Source organism: Lynx rufus, unplaced genomic scaffold (assembly GCF_022079265.1).
Source record: "Lynx rufus isolate CCGP_SWC_20201006 ecotype Redwood Valley unplaced genomic scaffold, mLynRuf1.p SCAF_4, whole genome shotgun sequence".
In the NCBI taxonomy this organism is placed as follows: Eukaryota; Metazoa; Chordata; class Mammalia; order Carnivora; family Felidae; genus Lynx; species Lynx rufus.
The window spans coordinates 23,855,387-23,880,759 of NW_025814856.1; the positions used below are offsets into that span (position 1 = coordinate 23,855,387).

General features: G+C 38.3%; 1 protein-coding gene across 1 annotated transcript in view; it reads right to left on the reverse strand.

Moving 5' to 3' along the window:
• ERC2 (ELKS/RAB6-interacting/CAST family member 2) overlaps positions 1 to 25,373 on the reverse strand; it is a 723,468-nt gene that overhangs the window by 507,692 nt on the left and 190,403 nt on the right. The gene's annotated exons all lie outside the window — the stretch shown is intronic.

Genomic DNA, 25,373 nt, shown 5'->3' on the forward strand with positions numbered 1-25,373 from the left:
AAATTTAAAAAAAAAAAAAATGACTGATACTGGGGGTGAAAACGGGTTTCCCTTAATCATCCAAAAAACACTATACACTCTTATAAATAACTGTAAAGGTAAATTATAATTACAAAATCTGAGTATAATGATTTTGTATCTGTATAAAGCCTCTGGAAATATCCTAATTGAGGAACCCATATGTAACTGCAATGCAATCTAGAATGAAAAACAGTTGGCAACCATAATAGAGAATTTTGAGTGTCTCCAAACTCAAGCTCCTAAAAGGCTACCAAGCCTATGCTACTAATTGGTTAAGAAATATAAAATGCATTATTCAACCACTGACATTGAAATCACACATGTTTTAGGTCTAAAATATCTTAGGCCTTCAAGCTAAGAAAGCATTTGGGCAAAAGACAAGCTGGCATTGCATTTGGGCTCCTATTTCCCGAACGACATTGTAGAAGTTTCTTTGTACAACTGAAACCTAACCCTCTTTGGGAAAACATTTCTGCCCATTACCAGCTTATCAGAGACCATCAAGAATGGGATCACCCAGTATCTCCTTCTTGACTTGATTAAACTATTATTAAATGCCTGATCAGTGGCCTAACAACCTCTGACCTTAAGTAACTCTAAGAGCTATTTGTGGTAGCTGAAGAAGCCCAGATTTTTCTGGCCACTTTTGTATTTCTTGACCTCTAGGTTAAAAGTGATGAAGTTTTGGGGTGATGGGGGATTCGTGGGGTCTGGAGCTGACAGCCAAGAAAGAATTCTTGAAGACGTCTTTGGTGCAAACAGGTGATTTCATTAAAGCATGGGGACAGGACCCATGGGCAGGAAGAGCTGCACTGGGGTTGTAGGGGGTAACCATTTTATGGAGTTGGAAGAGATAAAGTTTCCAAAGAGACTTTCACATACTAAAGACTCACTGGAGGCCTAGCTATGGTCAACCTAAGGTTGCTTTTCCCTCTAGCAAAGCAGTAACATTAAGACAATATGGAGCTTCTGGACTTCGTCTATTGTTGGGATTGCCTTTTTCTGGTAAACTGGTGGAGACTCTTATCAGTTTGACCATTTGTTTTTTGTCCTTTCCTGTTTTGGAGTAGCTGGGAGTGTCCAAGGAATATCATACATGTCCCTCCTGGTTGGAAGCAGGGTGCTAGTTAGTGCTTTGCCCCTCAGCCTGCCCCACACTCTCATCAAAAGGGGTACAATTAAGTCCTACTCATCCTAATGAGGACAAAAGAGAGAATTATTTCTTATTTGAAGAAAACCCAATTATCAAGTCATGGTATACTCTTTAATTATACATAATTTTACAGCAATTTCTTTAAAATCTGCATCAAGCCTTTTTTTCAATGACTTAGTAAGTACCAACTGAAAATGTTTCAGATATGATGAAAAGGCACATTCCCCTATCTGTACTGTTTCTACAACAGATCAGGAATGAGCACCCCCTGAATCATCTCAATTACTTTGTGACTATTCTCCAAGAAAAGAAGCATATTAAAAACAGAAGATAAAAAAGACAAACTGAAACCTTGGGAATAGAAATTATAGTATTTATTTAGAGTGAGCTTGGTAAGAACTAAGTAAATGCCCTCTCATGATAAGCTCATAGACTAACCTAAAGAACAACCCTGTTAGGTTACATTTTTATTGTCTTGGAGAAACATTCACAATACAACAATTAATCAGATTGTTCTAAGTTCCATGAAGGCAGTGATGGTCTATCACAATTGCTTACACCAGTGTGCCCCATCTCCCAAAAAGGGGCCTGGCACAGAGTCAGCATTCAGAAGATATCTGTATACTGGATGCATGATTTCATTTTACTTTTGCTTTGCTAAGTATACTTAAAGTCCCGTTTTTATTAACAGACATGCAAATATTTGTAATTAGATCCTCTGAAGTTTTTAAAGTGGCATATACACTTAATCAAATGTATATTTAGAAAGTATTGAAAAATCTCCCAATCACATGAAAAAAAGGCAAAACATGGCCCCCAAAAGAGCCACTTATACTCAGCAAGACAGGTTTTTTTTGAAGAATGGGGTATGTGTGCATGTGCTTATGCATGCATGTGTGCACATGTGTGTGTATATGTGTGTCTGTGTGTCTCATTATAAAGCCAGTAAACTGGACTGAGATTGTCTTTGATTTCTGTTTCTTCAAAAGTATTTTCACATAAAGTCTTTTAACACTCCATAAAACTCTGCCCTCTCTTAACAAAACTGCTTGTCTCATATAGAATCCCCATTTCTTTGAACAATAGCAACCAAAAAAGACCCAATCCTTACTATCTGCCACCCAGGCATCAACATCTCCTCCATCGAAGAAATTATCAGGGAATATAGTAACCAGGTTCCGTCTGCCCTCAGCTTTTATTTTTCAGCCTGCAGACAACTAAATACTTGATTAAAGTAAGCAGGAGCCTTTGTTCCATAGCTGTGTATGACAAAACTTATGATTGCTATGGAAATATTCCTCATTAAACTCATCTCCAAATTGTTGTCCCCATGTTCAGGGTGCTGTCTTAGAAAAGGGGAGTATCTTTTCACAATTTGAGTCACTGGAGTACATTGTATTCTGAGCAGGACCCCAATTACCCAGCATCTGATTAATGTCTGTCCAAACTCTTGCCCAGTAACAAGACCCTCTGTAACTCTGCTAACCACCTAACAACCCACATCATTAGGGCCCATTATCTTTTATAATGTTGATTCTTGGTATCCAAGGGCTGTGGTTCAGACGGACTATTTAAAGGCATTAAAATAACAACAGCCTTGCCAGCTGTGGGCATGGCCACCGAAACTACCATCAGGTCACAAGGCCAGATGTAACAGATGCCAGGAACAAGACTAAGGCAGACGGAGCACACACTTAAGAAAACAGATCCACTTGTATTCCCAAAGGAGAGCAAATCCCATGGGTATTGAGAATCAATAGCTAGCAATATAGATGATGGTACCCCCAACTTCTCTAACTAGCTCTAGTTGACCTCTTAAATTTTATCTCCTTTCTTGTCAAATTTCATCTTGAACAAGGCTTAACATTGCAAATCTTGGAAAATTTTATCTCTTTTTTTCCAGCCATAAGAGTCAACTCTACAAAAATCACATATGGAGTTCCTTATGCAACTGCCACTGGCTACTGTTCTTTCTATAAGCTCATTATGGAATAGGTATCATTGTTGAGCCCTCTCTACTTAATAGGCATTTTGAAGGATTTTTCCTGTATTATTTAATCTTATAACAATAATTTCTGTTTCACAAATGGGGAATGAGGTCAAAGAATGCTAATAACTTTCTCAAAGTCACCTGGCCAAAAAAAGAGCCAGGGTTTGAACACAGGTCTCTCTCACACTAAGATTCGGGTTCTTAACCATGACACTACACTTAGAATTCATACTAGGCAATCTCAACCGATAGTTCCCAATTTTCCAAGGATGAAGACACATTTCCAATGACATAATGTTTCATAAGTTAACATGTAATGAAAAGGTTAGCATAGAGTCTAACATATACTAAATACCCAAGAAATGTTAGGTGTTTTATTGCCATTAACATTGTTATGAAGGACCTCAGGATAATAACTACTTGTTGGATTCACTGATGATGATGCTAATGAACAAATTAATTTCATATCCATTATAACAGCATCTACATTAATTTGAAAAAATAATGTACTGATATATATAAAAGATATGATTTGCTAAGTATAAAAGATCCTTGTAGCATACGTATATGCAGACCTTGTAACACACACACACACACGCACGCACGCACGCACGTATGCAAACATGCCAGATTCAGAACACTTCTTGAGATCCCAACTTTTCTGAGCAGTATTCCAGAATCCTCTGGCAATCCTCTTCCTTCCATTAATTAACAGTCTATTAATAGTATCCTATACCTCCAAAGACACACCAAATGAATGTTTACATCATGCATTAATTATCTTTACTTAATTTCACCACTTTTAACAGATGTGAATTCTTGCCTAGGCTAGGTTTAAATAGATGCAACTCAGCTAGATAAGTCAGCCTATGCCTGAAATATACTAATTTCTACCTTATACCAATAATAATGCAGTTAAATGATCAGAAGAACTGGATGGAGATAAGCAAAATGAAGGGCAGCTTCAAGGAGGGAAGGAAAGCATTTAGAATATGAGAAATAGGACACAAGAGAACTCTCATCAGTTGCTGTTCACACTGTTACAAAAACCCCAAGATGTTTGCTGCAGGCATCTGTATGACAATAAAATGCCTATTTCATAGGGATTCAAGACTAGAGATTATTTTTAATAACTTTTCCCCTGATTACAAAAGTAAGACATGGTATTTTTGAAAACAGGAAAAATACAGAATAGTTTAGGAAAAAAAGTAATCACTATGACCATACCCACACATAACTATTGACATTTTTCTGTACTTCTAAGCATCCTCTTATCTATTTATTTTTCAAACTATAGATCTATTTACATTTGTGGTTTTTCATAAAATAAAACTGAAATCATAGGATCTAATAAGCTTATATCCTGCCTTTTTCATTTAGCAGTATGTCCTAAGATATTTTCCATTAACTATTCTTCAAAAATATTATATGCAATAGCATTAGGATATTCCATCTCATGGGCCTAAAGGATCTTAAAGATCATAATTACCTTTTATTTATGTTTAGAGATTTGATTATAGGGTTAGAAGAAGGTAAATCTTCTCAAGGGAAAAAATGTTTTAAAAATGATTTTTATGTTGTTCAGTTACCTGGTAAACAGCAAACAAAAGGACACATCCCAACTGGGGTACCACGAGATTAGGGACATTGCTGTCTTAGCCACATCATGATTTCTTCAGGGCCTACAGAAGTACCTGGCACAATAAATATTTATTTAAAGAGAGGAAAAAGGAGCATCTGAGTGGCTCAGTCACTTGAGTGTCCAACTCTTGGTTTTGGCTCAGGTAATGATCTCAGGGTTCATGAGATTGAGTCCTGTGTCCAGCTCCATGCGGATAGTGCAGAGCCTGTTTGGGATTCTCTCTCTCTCTCTCTCTCTCTCTCTCTCTCTCTCTCTCTCTCCCTCCCTCCCTCCCTCTCCCTCTCTCTTTCTGCCCCTCCTCCACTCTTGCTTTCTTTCTTTCTCACAATAAATAAACATAAAGAAAGAAAAGAAACAAAGAAAGAAACAAAGAAACAGAAAGAAACAAAGAAACAAAGAAACAAAGAAAGAGAAAGGGAGGGAAAAAAGCTGGTGGCTAGGCATTAGCCTCTAGAGATTACACTCAGAGTCACACACTTGGGGTTTCTAGAAAACTCAGTTCTTCAATCACTGTGAGCCTCTGCTAGATTAAGTGAAGCTCAAGAAGAGTTTGCACACATAATTATGTTTTACTGTTTCATAGATGGCATTTTTACTAAGTGTAAACTGCTTCCATTTTGCAGGATGCAAACTAGCTGGCAACATAGCAAAGTCAACTGTGGTAATTTGACCCCCAAAATGCATCAGGGTTTATCAGATCCAGACAATGTGGGAATAAACTGACGCATCTTCAGGCAGATTTTCCAATCAATCTCTTCTAGGATGTTAACTTGGGCAGGATAAAATTTCCATGATTCAGCCTATCAAATCATAAAGCTGTCAGAGGGACTGCCACAAATGGATCATTAATTGTTGCCAGGAATACTAAGTTCATTCTTTCTGCCTGAAAAGATGGCGATCCCAAAAATCATAGATTCTGAACAAATACTTAAAAGTAAGATTTCTGCCCACAACTTAAAGTTAATTCTAGCAAGTTCTTCTTCACTCAACAGGTCAGGAATTCAGGACACCTGTTCATTTTACCTGTACTTGCTTCAAACTGTAGTTTTAAAGTACTGATTTCCTATATTTTATCATTTCACAGATGTAATGGCAAACACAGTGCTAAAATGTTATAAATCCCAATGTTGAGAATAGCTAACAAGAAGAAGCAAAACGTGAGGAATGGGGAAATTTGTGCTATTATTCACCCTTAAAATCTTTCTTGTCCTTAGACTTAGAACTGACAACCATTCAGAAGTTGACTCCGTGGCAAAGGGCATTTCAGTGCCTCATTAGAAATAGGCAAATGGTAGAGTCTAAGCTCTCTAGCAGGAAAGAAAGTATGGGGTTGAAGAACATATAACCCTGCAAGTGGTACGGAGTGGGGACTGCCCTACAGTTAAGGGGCACATCCATTAGTCCATTAGATAAAGCAAAGAAATGGAATGTTGAAAAGAACATTGGGGCCTCTCCACAAAAACTGAAGTTACAACAACTTCCCCCTGAAGTTGCCAGGGGAAGCAGGGGCTAGAAAGCAGCAGGCTTAGAAATTATAGGATGACCACGGCCACAGTTGCCTTAGGAACTCAGGCTCAGGAAACAAGGTGCCTGGTGATGGAGTTGGGCCCAAGTCCACTCTCATCCTCCAGCCAGTTTCCACAGAACAGCCATGGGGGCAATTTAATCACTCGCCCCCCTCCACTTAAACGTTTCAAAGTCTTCCCACTGCCCAATGGATCAAGTGCAAGCAACTTAAGGCAACATTTGAGGCCTTTTGCTGTCCTGCTCAGACCCTTCTCAAACCACCCACCTTCCTTCTATCTCTCTCTATAGGAGAGAACTTGACTGATTTCAGCTTCTGGAAAACATCACTCATGCTCCTCCCTATCTCAAATCTTCACCCCTGTGCTGCCTCCTTCCCATGCACTTCACCCCTTCTCTACCTTGTCTACTTCCAGTCTCTGTTCAGTCACCAAGATGCCTGGTTTAGCCTCCCAGACTAGGCTGTGGTGTGCTATACGGTGCACGTCTCCTTGGTTTCACTCTTCACTCTCAAGTTTCCTTTGAGGTGCTTTTTAGACTGTCCCATGAAGACATAGACAACTTCTGTCCATTCATTACTCTATTTCCAATTCCTAGCAGCATGTACAGTACATAATCAGTGTTCAGAAAATATTCATTTAAAAAGTAGACAAATAAGCTATGTTGTTGCTCTTTCAAAGGAACTCAAAAGGCAGACCGCTGAGTCTTGCTTGGTAAGGGCAGCCCCCAAACCCTTCACAGGTAGAAATAAAATGAGGGTCTACCTGGGGGCCCAGGTCCACCTTGGCTGTTGACTCTTACCATAATTAATGGTATCATCCTCTTCATTTTCAACCTATATATAAGCAGCCATTCCAGGCATCAGAGAATTCTCAAGTGAGCTGACCATGAAAAATACAATTGAAATTTCTATGAAGTCATGTACTAAGTCTCTTCAGACAGAGGAGCACTGTTACGTGGAGTTGAGGGGGAGCATATTTCCCTTCCTACTTCATTCCTGACAACATACTACAGCATAAAAACATGCTTTAGACACAAATCCCAAGCAGAAACTTTAAGAGTAGTTTTAGGATCACAGACATTTCCCAATATCATCAGTAGGAATATGTAAACATGTATTGTAGCAAATTAAGTTGAAAGTAAAGTTCCTGATCTTATTTCTTTCTCCTAATTAACTGACAAGAGTTTTCTTTTGTGCAAGAATGAACTACCTGGGGGCTGATAAATCAGACATATTAGAAGAGAACTTGGCAAGGGATTCTAGTCAGTTGCCATGGAGATATGCATTTGTGGTGTTTCCCTTACTAAAAGTTATTATCTATGGGAAAAATAATTTGTTGAGCCTATCTAATTGAAAAGAAGGGAACATGCCCAAAATGTCACATTTTAATATTTATGACTCAAAATCTGTTTTGAAGCCCAGAGAATGCATATATAATAGGGTTAAACTGTTTTTACATAATTTAATTATTGTCTGATGGCATATTCTTAAAGGAATTCATATAGGTGTACTTTGTACTAAACATTACATTTCATCCTCTAAAATGAATCATGCATCCACTTTGTAGGTGTGGGCTTTTACTCTGTGCTTAAGTTACACTATAGGCATTCCTTAGGAAATTCCACAACTGAAGACTCAAAATTGAATTAAGCTAAGGCCAGAAATCTCCATTAAATGAAGAAATCTTGGATAAACCTCTGTGCCTTTTTAGTAAATGCTATTTTTTTATTTAAATTTTAGGTAACATAGAGTGTAATACTGGTTTCAGGAGTAGAATTCAGTGATTCATCACCTACATACAACACCCAGTACTCATCACAACAAGTGCCCTCCTTAGTACCTATCACCCATCTAAGCCTATCCTCCACTCATCTCCCTCCATCAAGATACAGTTTTTTCTCTATCATTAAGAGTCTCTAGTGGGGGTACCTGGGTGGCTCAGTCCATTAAGCGTCCAACTCTTGATTTCAGCTCAGGTTATGATCTCATGGTTCATGAGATCGAGCCCCGCACTGGGCTCTGCACTGACAGTGCAGAGCCTGCTTGGGATTCTTTCTCTCCTTCTCTCTATGCCCTTCCCTTGGTTGTGCTTGCTCTCTCAAAAATAAAAAATAAACATTAAAAAAAGAGCCTCTTGTGGTTTGTTTCCCTCTCTTTTTCTCCCTTCCCATGTGTTCATCTGTTTTGTTTCTTAAATACCACATGAGTGAAATCATACGGTATTTGTCTTTCTATGATTGACTTATTTTGCTTAGCATAATAATTCTATCTCCATCCATGTCATTGCAAATGGCAAGATTTCATTCATTTTGATGGCTGAGTAATATTCCAGCGTGTGTGTGTGTGTGTGTGTGTGTGTGTACACACATACATACCACACCTTCTTTATCCATTCATCAGTTGATGGGTGATGGGCATTTGGGCTTTCTCCGTAGTTTGGCTATTGTTGATAATGCTGCTATAAACATTGTGGTACATGTACTTCTTCAAACCTGTATTTTTGTATCCTTTCAGTAAATACCTAAGAGTGCCATTGCTAGATCATAGGGTAGTTCTATTTTTAGTTTCTTGAGGAATCTCCACACTGCTTTCCAGAGTAGCTGCACAGTAAATGCTATTTTTTTATGTCTCATCTTTCATATTTGCATATTTGTAAAAACTATAACATTAACATTAACACTATTTGACCGACTGAAGTCACTCCTGATATTCAATAAACATTTAGTAGAAGATACCCTGAATCCATATTTAAGCATCTCTAATACAATAAGAACTTTATATACTGATGCTTTAATCTTCACAGAAACCCTACAAATTAGAGGGTCCTAGCTCTATTTTATAGAAGTTGAAACCAAGAACCAAAAGCTTAACCCATCCATTCCCAACAGGGGTGATATCTCCACCAAGGGGCAAAATTCTGTTCTTAGGTAGTTATAAAAGCTTAGATATAACAATGGGTTGGTGGCCTTCGAAAGCCCAACCCTACCCCATAAAATCTTATTCTTTAGTATTTACGTTCTCTCACTAGGGAGAATTTAAATTTAATTTTTCTTCTTAGGTGGGGCTATAAGGAAAAGAAAAAGATGGGAAAACACTGGCATAGCCTCTAGTAAGGAATGGAGCCATTCATTAAGTGATATTTAGGAAATGTCTATGGGCTAGGCACTGTGCAAGGGCTAGGATAACAGTGGTAAACAAAGCAGACACAGACCCAAGTTTACCAAAGCTTATAGCCCCAAGGCAGATACGAATGTAAACCAACTAACCATACAAGTAAAGATACCATTCAAAACCATGAAGAGTATTCTGATAGAAAAAGGGTTCTGGGAACATGACTGAAAGACCAGAAACTGCCTCTTTTCAGAAGTGACTTTAGGCTGAGACCTAAAAGGCAAGAAAACCCAAGTGAGGCAAAAAACAGTAAGAAAGAGTGCTAGGCTTGCAGAACCAGCCAGAACAACCACAATGCCTTGAAAATAAGGGAGGTAAGAGAGTCTGTGCTCCCTGATTTAAGCTTAGGGGTCAAAGAGTCTGGGCTCCAGGTTCAAACCACAGCTTTACTGCTGGTAATATTAGGTAATTTATTTCATCTTTTTTGTGCCTCCCTTTTGGTGACTGAAAAATAAGGGTAACATTGCCTACACATTATGAGATTTAAAAAGGAAACTGTGGAAAGTGCCTAGCATATGGTAAGAGCATAAAAAATTGGTTGTCTCTTACAATTATTTATTATTACTATTATAAATAGAATAATATAACAAACAAAAGCATACTCCTCTGGATGGCACAAAGAACAAAACTTGGTCTTGCTTCAAGTTGCAGGTATTAGTAAATGGCTATGTATGTACCCCCTACAATACCTTAAATTGTGATTACAAAACTTTCTGCAGGTAGATTAGCTGCAGACACACACAGGGACTTTCTAATCATAGTCCTTTTCATAATCTGGCACTACCCTCAGGTTTTACTACATCATGCTACTCTGCATTTCTCAATATGTTTTCCAACATAGTAATCCAATGAAATGCTCAATGAAAAACAGGTTGTATGGACAAATGGTATTGGAAACACTGTCTACAATGGAGGTCACCTGTGGTTTCGGTTGTAAGCCAGAAATTAGCTGATTGAAGTGAAAATGCAGTGAAAGATTATGTGGCAGCTCATAGGAGTCCTGTGAGGGATGGGAAGCCAGGTTGAGATGCCTCACAGCTACCCAGCACCCAAAGCACCACCATACATCTAGCATGGCTGTCCCAACCACCATCACATACTACTACACATTGCCACTGGTTCCCTGGCAATTGTCCCTAGAGTCTGTACGCTTCAGGCTTTACCACTGCCGTAGAAAGTATCTGTCCCCAGTTTCTGTTCAAATTCCAGCATTAATTCATCTGATTGGCCAAGTCACTTGCTGGTACATGTATTTATAAATTAAGTATTCATAATATTTTAATATTATGTTGGCTGAGTGACCTGTTGGAAGTCACACACATAAATATCTCTTAGAGATAAACCATAAGGTAAGGAACTTCAAAGTCCATAATTTAATTTGGCAATTTGGCAGCTGTTACTAAGATTCTCTTTTTTTGTCTGCTTCTTGTCAGGCTAACATTAGGTACTGACCAAGCATTAGCAAGTGTCAATAACAAAGAAGCCACCCACTCCAGCAAAACTGAAAAGTGAATTCAAACAATGTTATTCTCCTGGCTTTGGTTATAGAAGTCAAAGGATATTATTTCAGAGCCTACAAAAGTTACCAACTCATCACAAAAACAATGGTTACTCTTGTTTATTGAGACGTACTATATAGCATGCTCTGTACAATTTAAGTGCCTTACATGGAGTTCTACTCAGCTGCTTTGCAACCTGCTACAGAAGAAAAAACAAGGGCCATTCATCAGGTTATGAACTTTCCCAAAGCCACACTACATTCCAAGGCACACTATCTACCCCCATGGAAATATCCTGTCATTTTTGCACAAAATTTAAGAAGCATTTCAAAATTCCTGAAACAATCTACACAACAGTTCAATGAACAGCTCTGGAATGTTCTAATTAAAAAAAAGTGAGGACACAAAGTTAGGATGAATCAGAGAGTAAGCTTAGATAATCCACTCACTGGTACAAGGAGAGGCACCATTTTACTTTTACTTTGTCATTTACTGTGAACAGCATATTAAAATGTTTTAGTAACCAAAGACAATGTTACTAACAACCCATGGTGGGACTGGAGAGGCTAAAAATTATTGAGGGTGCCAAACCCAAATAAAAATTCTCTACGCTGAGAATTGCAGATAATACAAAAGGCATCCTGGTTTATTGGAAGGGTATATCAGGTAATGGTCACAGATTATATCCTGTTTCGTATTTGTGAGAAGTGTGCACAATGCATAGTTTAAACCCAAAGACCTGAGTTCTCTTAACCATAGCCATACTACATTCTTCTTAGTTTTCTATACAAATAATTTCTCTCCTTTTCCCTGACTTTTTGCAGATGATGCCATTCTGCAGGAAACACCATGGACATAAATAAACTACCACCACCTTCTCCATCATCCTTTGGCCAACTGCATTTCCTCTCTCAGCTTTTACTTGCAACATCACTTGCTTTGGAAGGCATTGCCTGACCATTTAAAATAAATTTAGGTGTCCTTACATAACTCTGTATACTCTGTCCTTCGCATTTCTGAATCAATACCACATTTTTAACTATTTATTCAGTTTTGGGCTCCCCCTAGAATCAAAGGTCAGAGGACAGGCACCGTGTTGATCTTCTTCAGCAATGAACTCTCTATGCCTCACCTATAATTAATGATCAACATATATTGAGTAGATGGATGGATGGATGGATGGATGGATAGCTGCTATAGTTAGATGTAAAATACATCAGAGTCATATTGTTTCTGTGGTTCAAATAACCAAGCAAAAACCAAAAAAAAAGCCCTCTGATGTGTCAAATGGAAAAAAGGAGACCTAAAACCAGACTGCTCCCTAACTGAGTTCCAGGCAATGCCTAAATCTTTCTTCCATCTTGGGAATGACTAGTTCCCAGAACAAGTTGGCGTCTGATTGAGGCCATCATACCTCTCCTCTCCCTCATATTTTCCCAATGAGCAGCCATCTCCCAGTTGGGTGCCTTTTGCCATGCCAGGAATGAAGACACACAGTGCACCACCACAGACCAAGCTGAGAGAGAGGAATTTAACTGGTTCCCTCCCAAACACAAGGCAGCCGTCCATATCTGTTGACAAATGGGGCTCTGTGGAATCTGGACTGTCCTCACCTCTTCACATTTCATCTTTCAAAGGAATCTTTGTCCCTAAAATGAACATTTTGGAAACCAGAAATAGAGCATCCAAGTAGGTCAGGATGAATGATCCCATTTGAGGAGATTCCTTTGCTGGGAGGGCAAAGCTTGTCAGCGTTGTGGTGGGACCCCTGTTAACCACTGTCCCCATTTCACACCACACTGACTTAATTATGCCTCTTAGATGGAAAAACATTTTCCCCAAAACCAAGATGGCACACAAATATGCTAGGAAATGGCATCCATATTTGTCAAATACAGAAGGGACAAATTAATAGAGGGACAACAAACCCAAAGGCTATCAAAGAAAAATAGCTGAAAAAATGACAACCAGTAGTTGATTTGGCAGCATAACCACACTATTTCTGCTGACACTTTAGCCCTGCAAATTACGTAAAACTCCCTTGTTTTGTTCAATCCACTGCTTCTTGGCACCTGCACCTTAGCTACTAAAGCTCTCTTTGGCATCTCCCTGTAGTAATAATCATGTCCCAGCCCCAGGGGTCAACTTGATCCAAGTCCTTATTCCTTGAGTGACTGTTCCTATGTTAAAGTTTATTTACAGGGTTTCTTCTCCACCAAATAACTTTTTTAAAAAATTCTATAAAATGTCATCTCTGAAGACTAAAAGCTGCCAAATATACATGTTAATTCACCCACATATTTCTGTATTCTATTTTTAGATAACTTTATGTCAGTAATATTTTAAAAAGATATCCATAGCAACTTAGAATAAGAAGAATGGAAAGTGATACACAGATTTAAAGTTTTTGTATGTTCACTACATGTCACTTAGATTTACCAAGTCATACATACATATATATCCAAAGGGTTAAATATAATCATATTTTTAGATTCAGATCAGCAAACATGCTCAGGTTTAGCATAGCCAACACTGGCCAGAGTGTGGTAAAACAGGCCCTCTCAAATCCTGCTGGTGAACGTCTAAATAGGCATAACTCTTTTATAAGGTAATGTGGCAAAATTTGAATTGACTTGCCCACCAATCCCACTGCTGGGAATTTACCCAATGGATTTATTTACAGGAGGACCTTAGTGTTTATGCAAAAGGACATCTAAGGTAGCACTATTTATGAGCAAAAAAAAATTCTTAAACACCTAAATATCTAATCCAGAATAACAGGGAAACAAGAAAGATTTTAAAAAATCATAAATTCTTAGAGCTACAGCTTGAGTAGGAGTGAGGGGTTTTTCATGGCAATGGGGATAGGGATGGTAGGGCAAGAGAAACACAGATCAGGTGAGGAGTACATTTGTTTATTATTATTATAAGGCAGAATTCCTGCAGTCTATTTATGCTTCTTCATGGTATTTGAGAATTTTAACTACAGAACTTTGAACTACTTTGAAATTCTTATTGTGTTTCCTAGACAGAGATACTATGCAAAGACTGGCCCACATGGGTCCAGGCTCTTTAAAAAAAATAGATACACACATACACACACAAACAAGGTTTTAATATGCACATATACCCAAGATTATAAACTCTTAATCCACAGACACACATGTATTCTACATACAATGTGGGAAACCCTCAAACATTCTCTATGGGAGGCCCAGAGATCCTAATAAAAATAAGAAGAATTTGTGCATTTGGTATGAACCAGGCACATGCTAAGGGCTTTACATGGCCACCAACACAATGGCCAGCAGGCCACCCAGAGAATTAACTCAACACATATTTCTTATCATCAACTCTTTTCATGGCCTCTGCTGGGAAGTCATATGCTCCCTCTCCTTTCACTCTTCCCTAGTCTATCTCTTGTTCATCCCATTAATCTCTCCTCTGGCAACCTCTCTCTCATGAACACCAGATCTTTTCACATTCTTCCATCCTCACTTCTGCCTTCCACCCTCCATCCAGATTCTTTAGAATAATGTCTCTCATAAGGGGCGCCCAGGTGGTGCAATCAGTTAAGCATCCAACTCTTGATTTCGGCTCAGGTCATGACCTTATGGTTCAGGGGTTCAAGCCGTGTGTTGGGCTCCACGCTGACAGCATGGGGCCTCCTTGGGATTTTCTCTCTTCCTCTATCTTCTTACCTCTCTCTCTCTCTCTCAAAAATAAAAAATACACATTTTTTTAAAAAAGACTCTCATAAGATTCAACCCCTCTTTTTGCACAACCCCTCTTTTTTCCCATTTGTTAGCTGCTCCAGGAGGAAGCCTAAAACTGTGAGCATTCTACTAAGGGGGAAAAAGTATTGTCTGACATCCAGATCTGGTCTGGCACTCACAGCTGGGCCATGTTAACCTCCTGTTAGACATAAATGACCTCACAGAACACCAACATCACACAAGCTTACTCTGAGACCATGATAAAATGAGACAAAACGATACCACATCATAATTTCACCTAAGCACAGATAATAATAAGGTTACTATGCCACCAACAAAACACCAATACCTTCTCTTGGCTAAAATGAGTGACTGCTGCTTATTTACCAATGACAATATTATCTTTGCTCTAGCCTGCCTCCCTATAAATAATATTTATTGAGCTACTCAATCACAGAATTGTACTCACTTTCTCATGGCATCTAATGTAGACCAAAACTCCCTTTCCTAAATCACCCAACCCAAACCCAAATCCTATAATAAGTTTTTCTCTAACATTCTCTTATTGACACACAAAGTTTACCCACAGTGCCTGTTCTCCCTTGCTGCAATGAGTAATAAATCCAGTTATGTTCAACAAGTATGTTCCTGGAGGTCACTGGTTGGATGGCACTGACATCAAAGGAAACCAAGTTCTATGTTCTGAAAGGAAATAAGATACCACCCTATTGATGCTTCCAGCCCATCAACCACTGGGCAGACAGGCCCTGGCCCTGTCTCACAGAACCGTAACTCACAGGGCCAGAACTTCACCTCCTCAGATCCAGCCATCTGCCTCCCCAAGCACCAGCGTTTATGGAAAGTTGAAAGCTATGCCTTGTGACGGGTATTGAAGAGGGCATCTTTTGGGATGAACGCTGGGTGTTGTATGGAAACCAATTTGACAATAAATTTCATATATTAAAAAAAAAAAGAAAGAAAGTTATGCCTCATACAATTACATCAAATTTCTGTTTATTGAACTACTATTGCAACTGAGATGCTTTCTACTTTCAGTGAAAATATATCAATATTTCAGCTACATTAATAATTAGCAGTTAAAGGGCCTAAGATCCTAATCAAGAGACAGAATTTATAATTTTCTCCTACAAAAGATTTCATAATCTGTATCTCACTTATGATTGTTCCCATGAGCAATTAAGTCCCACAAGGTAAGTTAGAGAAAATACTTCCATTCAAGAAGACTGTTTCTGTTTTGTTTTGTTTTGTTTTCAATTAATCCTCTGTAAGATCCCTGTGAGCTTGTTTTGTTTACCTCATTTCCCCAGCACCTAGCACCATGCTTAAACCATAATAGAAGTTCAAAATATTTACTAACATTTTGTAGTTATATAAAATTAAAAATACATGGGAAATGTTATTAAAGAAGAAAAAAAGAAAAGACAGGCAAGAGATGTGGAAAGGTGGAAGTCTACAGCGATAAGAAGATAGCCTGAGGCACCGTAAGAATGTGAAAAGGGTCTCCATCCCACTTCCAGGCTACTCTCCCAGATGGTGGTCAGGGAGGAAGAGCCTACAAGCACTCCCACCTTGAGGTCCTGGGCTCACAGCTCTCTTCTCCATCCCAATTCCTCACATCATTTCTGACAACTTCCACCTTCTTGTGGACTCATCCAAATACCCTGGTCTCTTGTTCTTGTCCAAAAATCTTTCTATTTGTTCGATGGCAACATACCCATGATTACAAGATCTTGTCAGCACCAAAAACTGCCCCCTTTAAAAATCTTTATGCTAGGGGTGCCTGGGTGGCTCAGTCAGTTGAGCATCCGACTTCAGCTCAAGTCATGATCTCACAGCTCATGGGTTCAAGCCCCACGACAGGCTATGTGCTGACAGCTCGGGGCCTGGAGCCTGCTTCTACTTCTGTGTCTCCCTCTCTCTCTGCCCCTAACCCACTTGTATTCTGTCTCTGTCTCTCTCAAAAATAAATAAACATTAAAAAAAAATTTTTTTTTAAATCTTTATGCTAATATCCTGCCCTTTAACCTCACCTTCCGCCCTCCATCTTCCTTGCTCAACTGCTTCCACCCCGTCCTGATCTCTAATTCTTGGGTCTCACCACTCTGTCATCAGCCCTCCCTGGTCATTTCTCCCACTTCCCCGACTTAGATTCCAAATCAAACAAATCGCTCCTTTGCAAACCCCTCACATCCTTTGTTCTTCCCATCCCACTAAATCCAGCCCCATTCTTAATTTTACACACACACACACACGTGTTCTACTACCAGATAAATTTCATAAGCCAATGAGCTCAGATGATTGGTGAAGAAGGGGATGAATCTAGTATCATACGTAAGTTGTACTGGTTCATAAGCAAATTTTCTGAGACAATGGGAAGAATACAGGAGTCAATTTACAACTTCCAGCAGGAAAGAAACAGCTCTCTACTTGACTGAAGCCTTCTCAGATCTATTTTTTAAAAATTAAAAAAAAAACCCTCCTGCATCTGGGTTGCCTCCCCAGAGTCACACCCAAGCCCTACCTGGCTCTCTGGGTATAGCAAGTGGTACTTTTTCCTATGCATTCTAAGGCCCACCAACTCAGCTCTATTTCCACTGCGTAACTCAGCACCACAAAACCAGCCTTTCCACCCTAGTGTGTTATATATTTTTATTATTTCCTGAGACACTAACAATACCAAAAGTTGGTGAGGAGGTGGCTCAGTTGGAACACTCATATGATACTGGTGCGAGTATAAACTGATACGACCACTTTGGAAAACTGTTTGGCAGTACTACCAAACTACCTTATGGCCGAACAATTCTACCCAAGAGAAATGAGAAAGATGTCCACCCAAAGATATATACAAGGATTCATAGCAGTTTACTTATAATTAACAAAAGTTGAAAACAACCAAAATGTCATCAACAACAGACTGGGTAAACAAGTATATTCATCCAATGGAACATTACACAACAATAAAACACAACAAACTACTGGTAAGTACAACAATATGGAAGAACTTTACAGACATGATAAGAAAAGAAGCCAAATGCAAGAGTACATACAATTTAAGTCCACTTATGTGAGCTTTAAGGACTGACAGAATAGGGGTTACCTCAAGGGCACATAACTGACAGGGAGCAGCACAAAGGGTCTTCTGGAAGCAGAAAATATACCTTGATTTGAGTGGAGATTATATGAGCGTAAACAATTTTCTTTTTTATTGTGGTAAAATACACATAATATCAATTTATCCTCTTAACCATTTTAAGTGTACAGTTCAATGGCATTAAGTACATACACATTATTGTGCCACCATCACCACACCACCACCACCCATCTCCAGAACTTTTTTATCATCCCAAATTGAAATTCCAACTCATTAAACAAAAATTCCCATACCTCCACACCATCAGCCCATGGCACTCACCCTTCTACTTTCTGTCTCTGTGAATTAGACTATTCTAATTAGATTCTAAGTCGAATCACATGGTATTTGTCTTTTTGTAACTGGGTTATATCATTAAGCATAGTGTCTTCAAGGTCCATCCATGTTGTAGTGTGTATTAGTTGTTCCTTATATTTTAAGGCTGAATAATATCCACTGTATACATATTCAACATTTGTTTATCCATTCATCTGTCAGCAGACACTTGTGATATTTCCACCTTCGTCTGTGAATGATGTGAATAATGTTGCTATGAACATGATATACAAATATCTGTTTGAGTTCCTGCTTTCAATTCTTTTAGGGTACAAACATTTTTAAAAATCCATCAAACTACACGTTTAAGATGTGTACACTTTACTGATTTGTGCACCATACATTAATAAAAGCGTAAAAGGACCTAAACAGCAACAAAAAGACAACCCCTACAACAGCCTCCAGTGAGACTTTGATGTCTGCTTAGGCTGTCTATGTTTTCTTGGGGCAGGGAAAAGAGGACACCAATTACTGGTTTTGTTAGTGCTTGGGTTACAAATGTGCATAGGTATTGAACAGTCCGTATCAATCCAATTTTTCCCATAAGCCGCAATACGTTTAATATTTATTTTTACAAGACGCAATTTTCAAAACTATACGTATTTGTTACATCAATTAATAATATGTGTCACATATTTATTTAGCATGTATTTACCAAGTGCCTACCATGTGCCAGGCATTGTTTCTGTTTATTCAGGATATAGCAGTGAACAAAACAAATCCAAAAAAAGTCCCTGCATTTCAAGAGTTCACGTAATAATATACAGATAGGTTTTTTTTAATGGGACAGTTGGTGGAGATACTTATTATTGATATAACACCAGTTCCCCCACTGTACTATAAATTCCATGAGGTCAAGGTCCATCCTCTGTCCAGCCCCAATCACAGTGTAAAATACAAAGAAGGCACTTCCACCATTCTTAAAAACTTAGAAGTCACAAGCTTCAGATTTTATGAATAAAGAAAGGTAGTTTCAGAGAAATGACAATAGCCTCCCAAGTGATATTGTTAGTATCAAACTAAATAGAATTTGGGTCTCCTGGTTCTCCTCTAGAAACATGTCGAATACAAACAATAAAAACTAAAGCTACTTGAGTATGAAACTTAGGTACTAAGTCTGAAGTGGTTTATCTTTGTCAGAGAATCATCTAAGAAGAAAAACCAAAAACTATAGTAACAAGCTAGAACATTCAAGGAAGATGAGGCAGTCCTTGCCAATTTCCCCAGAATGTTCCTAGTCTTATTATAATGCTTATTAATAACTTAAGCAGAACACATGATATTGAGACATCTCTAATGATAAATAGAAAATGAGAATAAGCATCATTTTAAATACTTATCATACTGTGGAGTCTTACATTTGTTAAATAAAATAATTTATCATATCCACCATTTGAAAGGGGGATACAGACAATTTCAAAGCCAGTAGTGTTGAATACGGCAAGACAGCATCCATAAGTCACCACACTAAAGTGGTTTAAAATTATCCAAATTATTACAGAGTAATAGGGTATGTTCCCTTAGGATCCTTGAATTCAAAGTCATTAAGGCAAGAAAAAGAAAAGACTTCATAAATTATGTATGCCAAAATGAAAAAAGTCAGAAAATATTAACTTCTTTATACAACTAAAATAATTAATATTAGTGATTTTTAAGCATTTTATTGTTAAAGTAGGAAAAGAAAAGTTAACTAAAGATTATGTCATAAAATTTAAATAGTACCAAAGGCATTCAAATGTCTTTTGCCTCTTCTCCTAGAACCTACAAGGCATGTACTATCTTTTACATAAATTATTACAGTAGTTTTTAGGCATATTTTACCCAAGTGATGAGAACAAGATTCAAATTAAGATAACAATAGGGGCATCTGGGTGGCTCAGTCAGTTAAGTATCCAACTCTTTTTTTTTTTAACATGAAATTTATTGTCAAATTGGTTTCCATACAACACCCAGTGCTCATCCCAACAGGTGCCCTCCTCAATGCCCATCACCCACTTTCCCCTCCCTCCCACCCATCAACCCTCAGTTTATTCTCAGTTTTTAAGAGTCTCTTATGGTTTGGCTCCCTTCCTCTCTGTAACTTAATTTTTTTTTCCCTTTCCCCTCCCCCATGGTCTTCTGTTAAGTTTCTCAGGATCCACATATGAGTGAAAACATATGGTATCTGTCTTTCTCTGCCTGACTTATTTCACTTAGCATAACACTCTCCAGTTCCATCCACATTGCTACAAAAGGCCATATTTCATTCTTTCTCATTGCCATGTAGTATTCCATTGTGTATATAAACCACAATTTCTTTATCCATTCATCAGTGGATGGACATTTAGGCTCTTTCCATAATTTGGCTATTGTTGAAAGCGCTGCTATAAACATTGGGGTACAAGTGCCCCTATGCATCAGCACTCCTGTATCCCTTGGGTAAATTCCTAGCAATGCTACTGCTGGGTCATAGGGTAGGTCTATTTTTAATTTTTTGAGGAACCTCCACACTGTTTTCTAGAGTGGCTGCACCAGTTTGCATTCCCACCAACAGTGCAAGAGGGTTCCCGTTTCTCCATATCCTCTCCAGCATCTATAGTCTTCTTGATTTATTCATTTTAGCCACTCTGACCGGCGTGAGGTGGTATCTGAGTGTGGTTTTGATTTGTATTTCCCTGATGAGGAGTGACATTGAGCATCTTTTCATGTGCCTGTTGGCCATCTGGATGTCTTCTTTAGAGAAGTGTCTATTCATGTCTTCTGCCCATTTCTTCACTGGGTTATTTGTTTTTCGGGTGTGGAGTTTGGTGAGCTCTTTATAGATTTTGGATACTAGCCCTCTGTCCGATATGTCATTTGCAAATATCTTTTCCCATTCCATCCGTTGCCTTTTAGTTTTGTTGATTGTTTGCTTTGCAGTGCAGAAGGTTTTTATCTTCATGAGGTCCCAATCGTTCATGTTTGCTTTTAATTCCCTTGCCTTTGGAGATGTGTCAAGTAAGAAGTTGCTGCAGCTGAGGTCAGAGAGGTTTTTTCTTGCTTTCTCCTCTAGGGTTTTGATGGTTTCCTGTCTCACATTCAGGGCCTTTATCCATTTTGTGTTTATTTTTGTGAATGCTGTAAGAAAGTGGTCTAGTTTCATTCTTCTGCATGTTGCTGCCCAGCTCTCCCAGCACCATTTGTTAAAGAGACTGTCTTTTTTCCACTGGATATTCTTTCCTGCTTTGTCAAAGATTAGTTGGCCATACTTTTGTGGGTCTAATACTGGGGTTTCTATTCTATTCCATTGGTCTACGTGTCTTTTTTTGTGTCAATACCATGCTGTCTTGATGATTACAGCTTTGTAGTAGAGGCTAAAGTCTGGGATTGTGAAAGCATCCAACTCTTGATTTCAGCTTAGGTCACAATCTCATAGTTCATGAGATCCAGCCCAGCATCAGGCTCTGCACTAACAGTGAGGAGCCTGCTTGGGACTCTCTTTCTCCCTCTCTTTATGCCTCCCTCCTCTCTCTTATTCTCAAAAATAAATAAATAAACTTAAAAAAAACTAAGATAACAACATATGTCGGGTTTGCCCTTTCAAACCACCAAGACATGTGTTTTGTTTATCTTCTTTAATCCTCACAACAACCTTAAGAGGTAGGAATTATTATTACTCCCATTTTACAGATGTAGAAACTGAGACTTAGGCATCCTTAAGTTACTTGGAATTAAAATCAGGACAGTCTGATTTCAGGGCACACACCATTAAGCATCTTCTATATACATATACTCTGAATTCAAATTAAGCTCTCTAAAGCATGGTACACCACTAACTTGAATGACTCTCTCTATATTAAAAAAAAAATTATCTTGGGGCGCCTGGGTGGCTCAGTCGGTTAAGCGTCCGACTTCGGCTCAGGTCATGATCTCGCGGTCCGTGGGTTCGAGCCACACGTCGGGCTCTGTGCTGACAGCTCAGAGCCTGGAGCCTGTTTCAGATTCTGTGTCTCCCTCTCTCTCTGACCCTCCTCCTGTTCATGCTCTGTCTCTCTCTGTCTCAAAAATAAATAAATGTTAAAAAAAATTTTTTTAAAGAAAAAATTATCTTATTGAGTCTTCAAAGCCCTTCCTGCCCTGTCCCCATACCTATCTTTTAAGAGCCTTCTCTCACACTTCAATCATTGAACTGAACAATCTTTCTTTAACATACAACAGACTTTTCAAGACCTTCACCTGTGTGCACACTGTTCTCTTAGGAATGCCCCACCAATTCATCTGACCTAGTCAAAAACCACATGACAGTCTATGACAAAAGTGTACACAATGCATTATCAATTAAAGAGGGTGAGCCTGAGGCAATTTTGCAGGGGTTACAGTTATGACACATTTATCTGCATTAGACATATTTCTCTTTTTTGAGCCACAGAGAACAAGGTCAGGCCTGACAGGCTGAATTTTAGCAGTCAATCACTACCATTAGCTGTTCTCTTCAAGAACAGTATTATTCAAATTGTCAACAGTGACCTCAGCAACAGATATATGGCCTCATTACTGTACATCAGACCATTTCCCTCAGAGAACGCTTAAATAAGAAAAGGAAATCATCCTAAATTATCTCTTCACTCTAAAAATACCCTTTGGCTGTACGAAATAAGCATTATACAATTCACCCTAGAAAAAAACTTCTTTATAGAATATAAGAGTTAGATACATTCCATAATTATAAACCAAGACAACCAAAATAAGAAACAAAAATTCTCTCTGACCTAGATACATGAGATTAAAAAGACTAGTCTTGGGATCATTTTCCAAACCAAGCAGGATCTCTCTCAGAGGGCTTTCTCCTAACAATCAAGAATTTCTCTCCTTTTATCTTTCAGGAAACATCCTCCCATGCTCCAATGACCTCCATTCCAGAGAAGCCATGTGCAATTGCCAGCTCTATCGATCCCTGGGATTTCACCCTTGTGTAAAAAGTCACAATCCCAATGGGGCACAAGCAGAGATAAACTGTTCAATCATTGTATATCCTTTTCTCCTTTGTCACAGATTAATTGACCATATACATGTAGGTTAATTTCTGGACTCTCTTTTCTATTTCATTGATATATATGTCTATTTTTGTGCCAGTACCATACTGTTTTGATTACTACAGCTTTGTAGTATGTCTTGAAACCTGAGATTGTGATACTTCCAGCTCTGTTTTTCTTTCTCAGGACTGCTGAGTCTCTTTGAAGTCTTTTGTGGCTCCATACAAATTTTACTATTAGTTGGTCTAATTCTGTAAAAAAAACGCTGTTAGTATTTTGATAGGGATTGCACTGAATGTGTAGATTGTTTTGGTAGTATAGACATTTTAACAATATTAATTCTTCCAATCCATAAGCATGGAATATCTTTCCATTTGTTTGTGTCATCTTTGACTTTTTTCATCAGTGTTTTATAGTTTTTACAGTACATACAGGTCTTTCACCTCCTTGGCTAAATTTATTCCTCGGTGTTTTATTCTTTTTGGTGGAATAGTAAACAGAATTGTTTTCTTAATTTCTCTTTCTTCTACTTTGTTATTGGTGTATAGAAACACTACAGATTTCTAGGTACCAATTTTGTATTCTATAACTTTACTGAATTCATTTATTACTTCTAGTATTTTTTTGATGGAGTCTTTAAATATAGCCAACGATAGTGTCATAGCATTTTATAATAACAGATGGTAACTACATTTGTGGGGAGCACTGCATAATGTTTAGAGATGTTGAATCACTATGTTGTACACCTGAAACTAATGTAATATTGTATGTCATCTACACTCAAATAAAACATTTTTTAAAGTACTCAGTCAGCAACCCAAAGAGAAACTGAAAGTAAAATGGCCAGGACCCTGACTCAGCCTTGCTATCCTTTATCACACATTGCAAGGAGGGCTCCTACCCATCAGTAGTGAGCAGTGCCTGCAACCAACATTTACAATGGACATGGGGGGCAGATACTTGTGAAATCAGAATGGTGAGGAGACATTCAGGAGTAAAATTTACCTGGCAGAATAAAACTGAGATTCGTTGATGAGATTGCAAAGAAAAGAAAGGAAGAAACATGCTGCCTGACAATGAGAGAAGGTACTCCAAAGACACACCAAAATGGGGTAATTCCTCATGGTTGTGAACATTGCTTCTCTGAATTGCAGTGTTTACAGGCCTTACTTTGGTAATAGTCTTCAGTTTGAAACCCGGTTTACCAGCTCTGTGGCCTTGGGAAACTTACTGTCATTGACCTTCAATTCTCTCATCTAGAACATAAAAATAGCACCTCTTCCAAGGATCTGGGGATTGAAAGAACACTTAGAAATGCAGACAGCACGGTGCCTGCCACAGAGCAAATGCCAACAAATTATAGCTGCTGCTGCTGCTGCTGCTATTATCGTTTGATTTTGATTATCTGAAGGCATTAAAACAAAGACTTGTCTGTTAAAGAACAGTTAACATTTAAAAAACTGTGCTGCCAACACAACATTTTGTGATGAAAGAAATGTTCTATAGTTGGGCTGTCCAATGTGGTAGTTACTAGCCACATGTGGCTACTGACCACTTGAAATACGGCCAGTCCAATGGAGGAACTGGATTTTTAATTTTACCTAACTTTAATTAATTTAAATGTAAACAGCTACATGTGGCCAGTGGCTACTATATTGGATAGCATGAGTTTAGAATAACTAAAATACCACTCTGAAGAGACAATGACCTAGCCCTCTGGCTCTAAAATCCCAGCTCATAGACCAGTACCAATCTGGTATCAAATTTTCACTCGTCTACAGCAAAACAAACCAGAAAAGTTCAAGTCTATAAAGCTAAATCCATTCCATCTAAAGAACCATTGCTCCTTTTGAAACTGATTATTCAATCTAAAATTTTTATGAAATTTAGTCATTCATTCAAAAAATGTCTATTATAAGTCCTCTCTATATGTCAGACATTATTCTGGAGATAAGAGAGTTAAAAAAAAAATTATCCTGCTTCATGAAGCTTATATTCTAGAGAAGGGAGAAAGATAATAAACACACACATATGTACATACATACATACACATAAGCACACACACACACACACACACACACACACATCTACAAAGAAAAAGATAACAGAAAGTAGGGCAGGGGGAGAAAAAGGGTCAGGGAAGCCCTTTCACATACTGTGCCATTTGAGCAAATATCT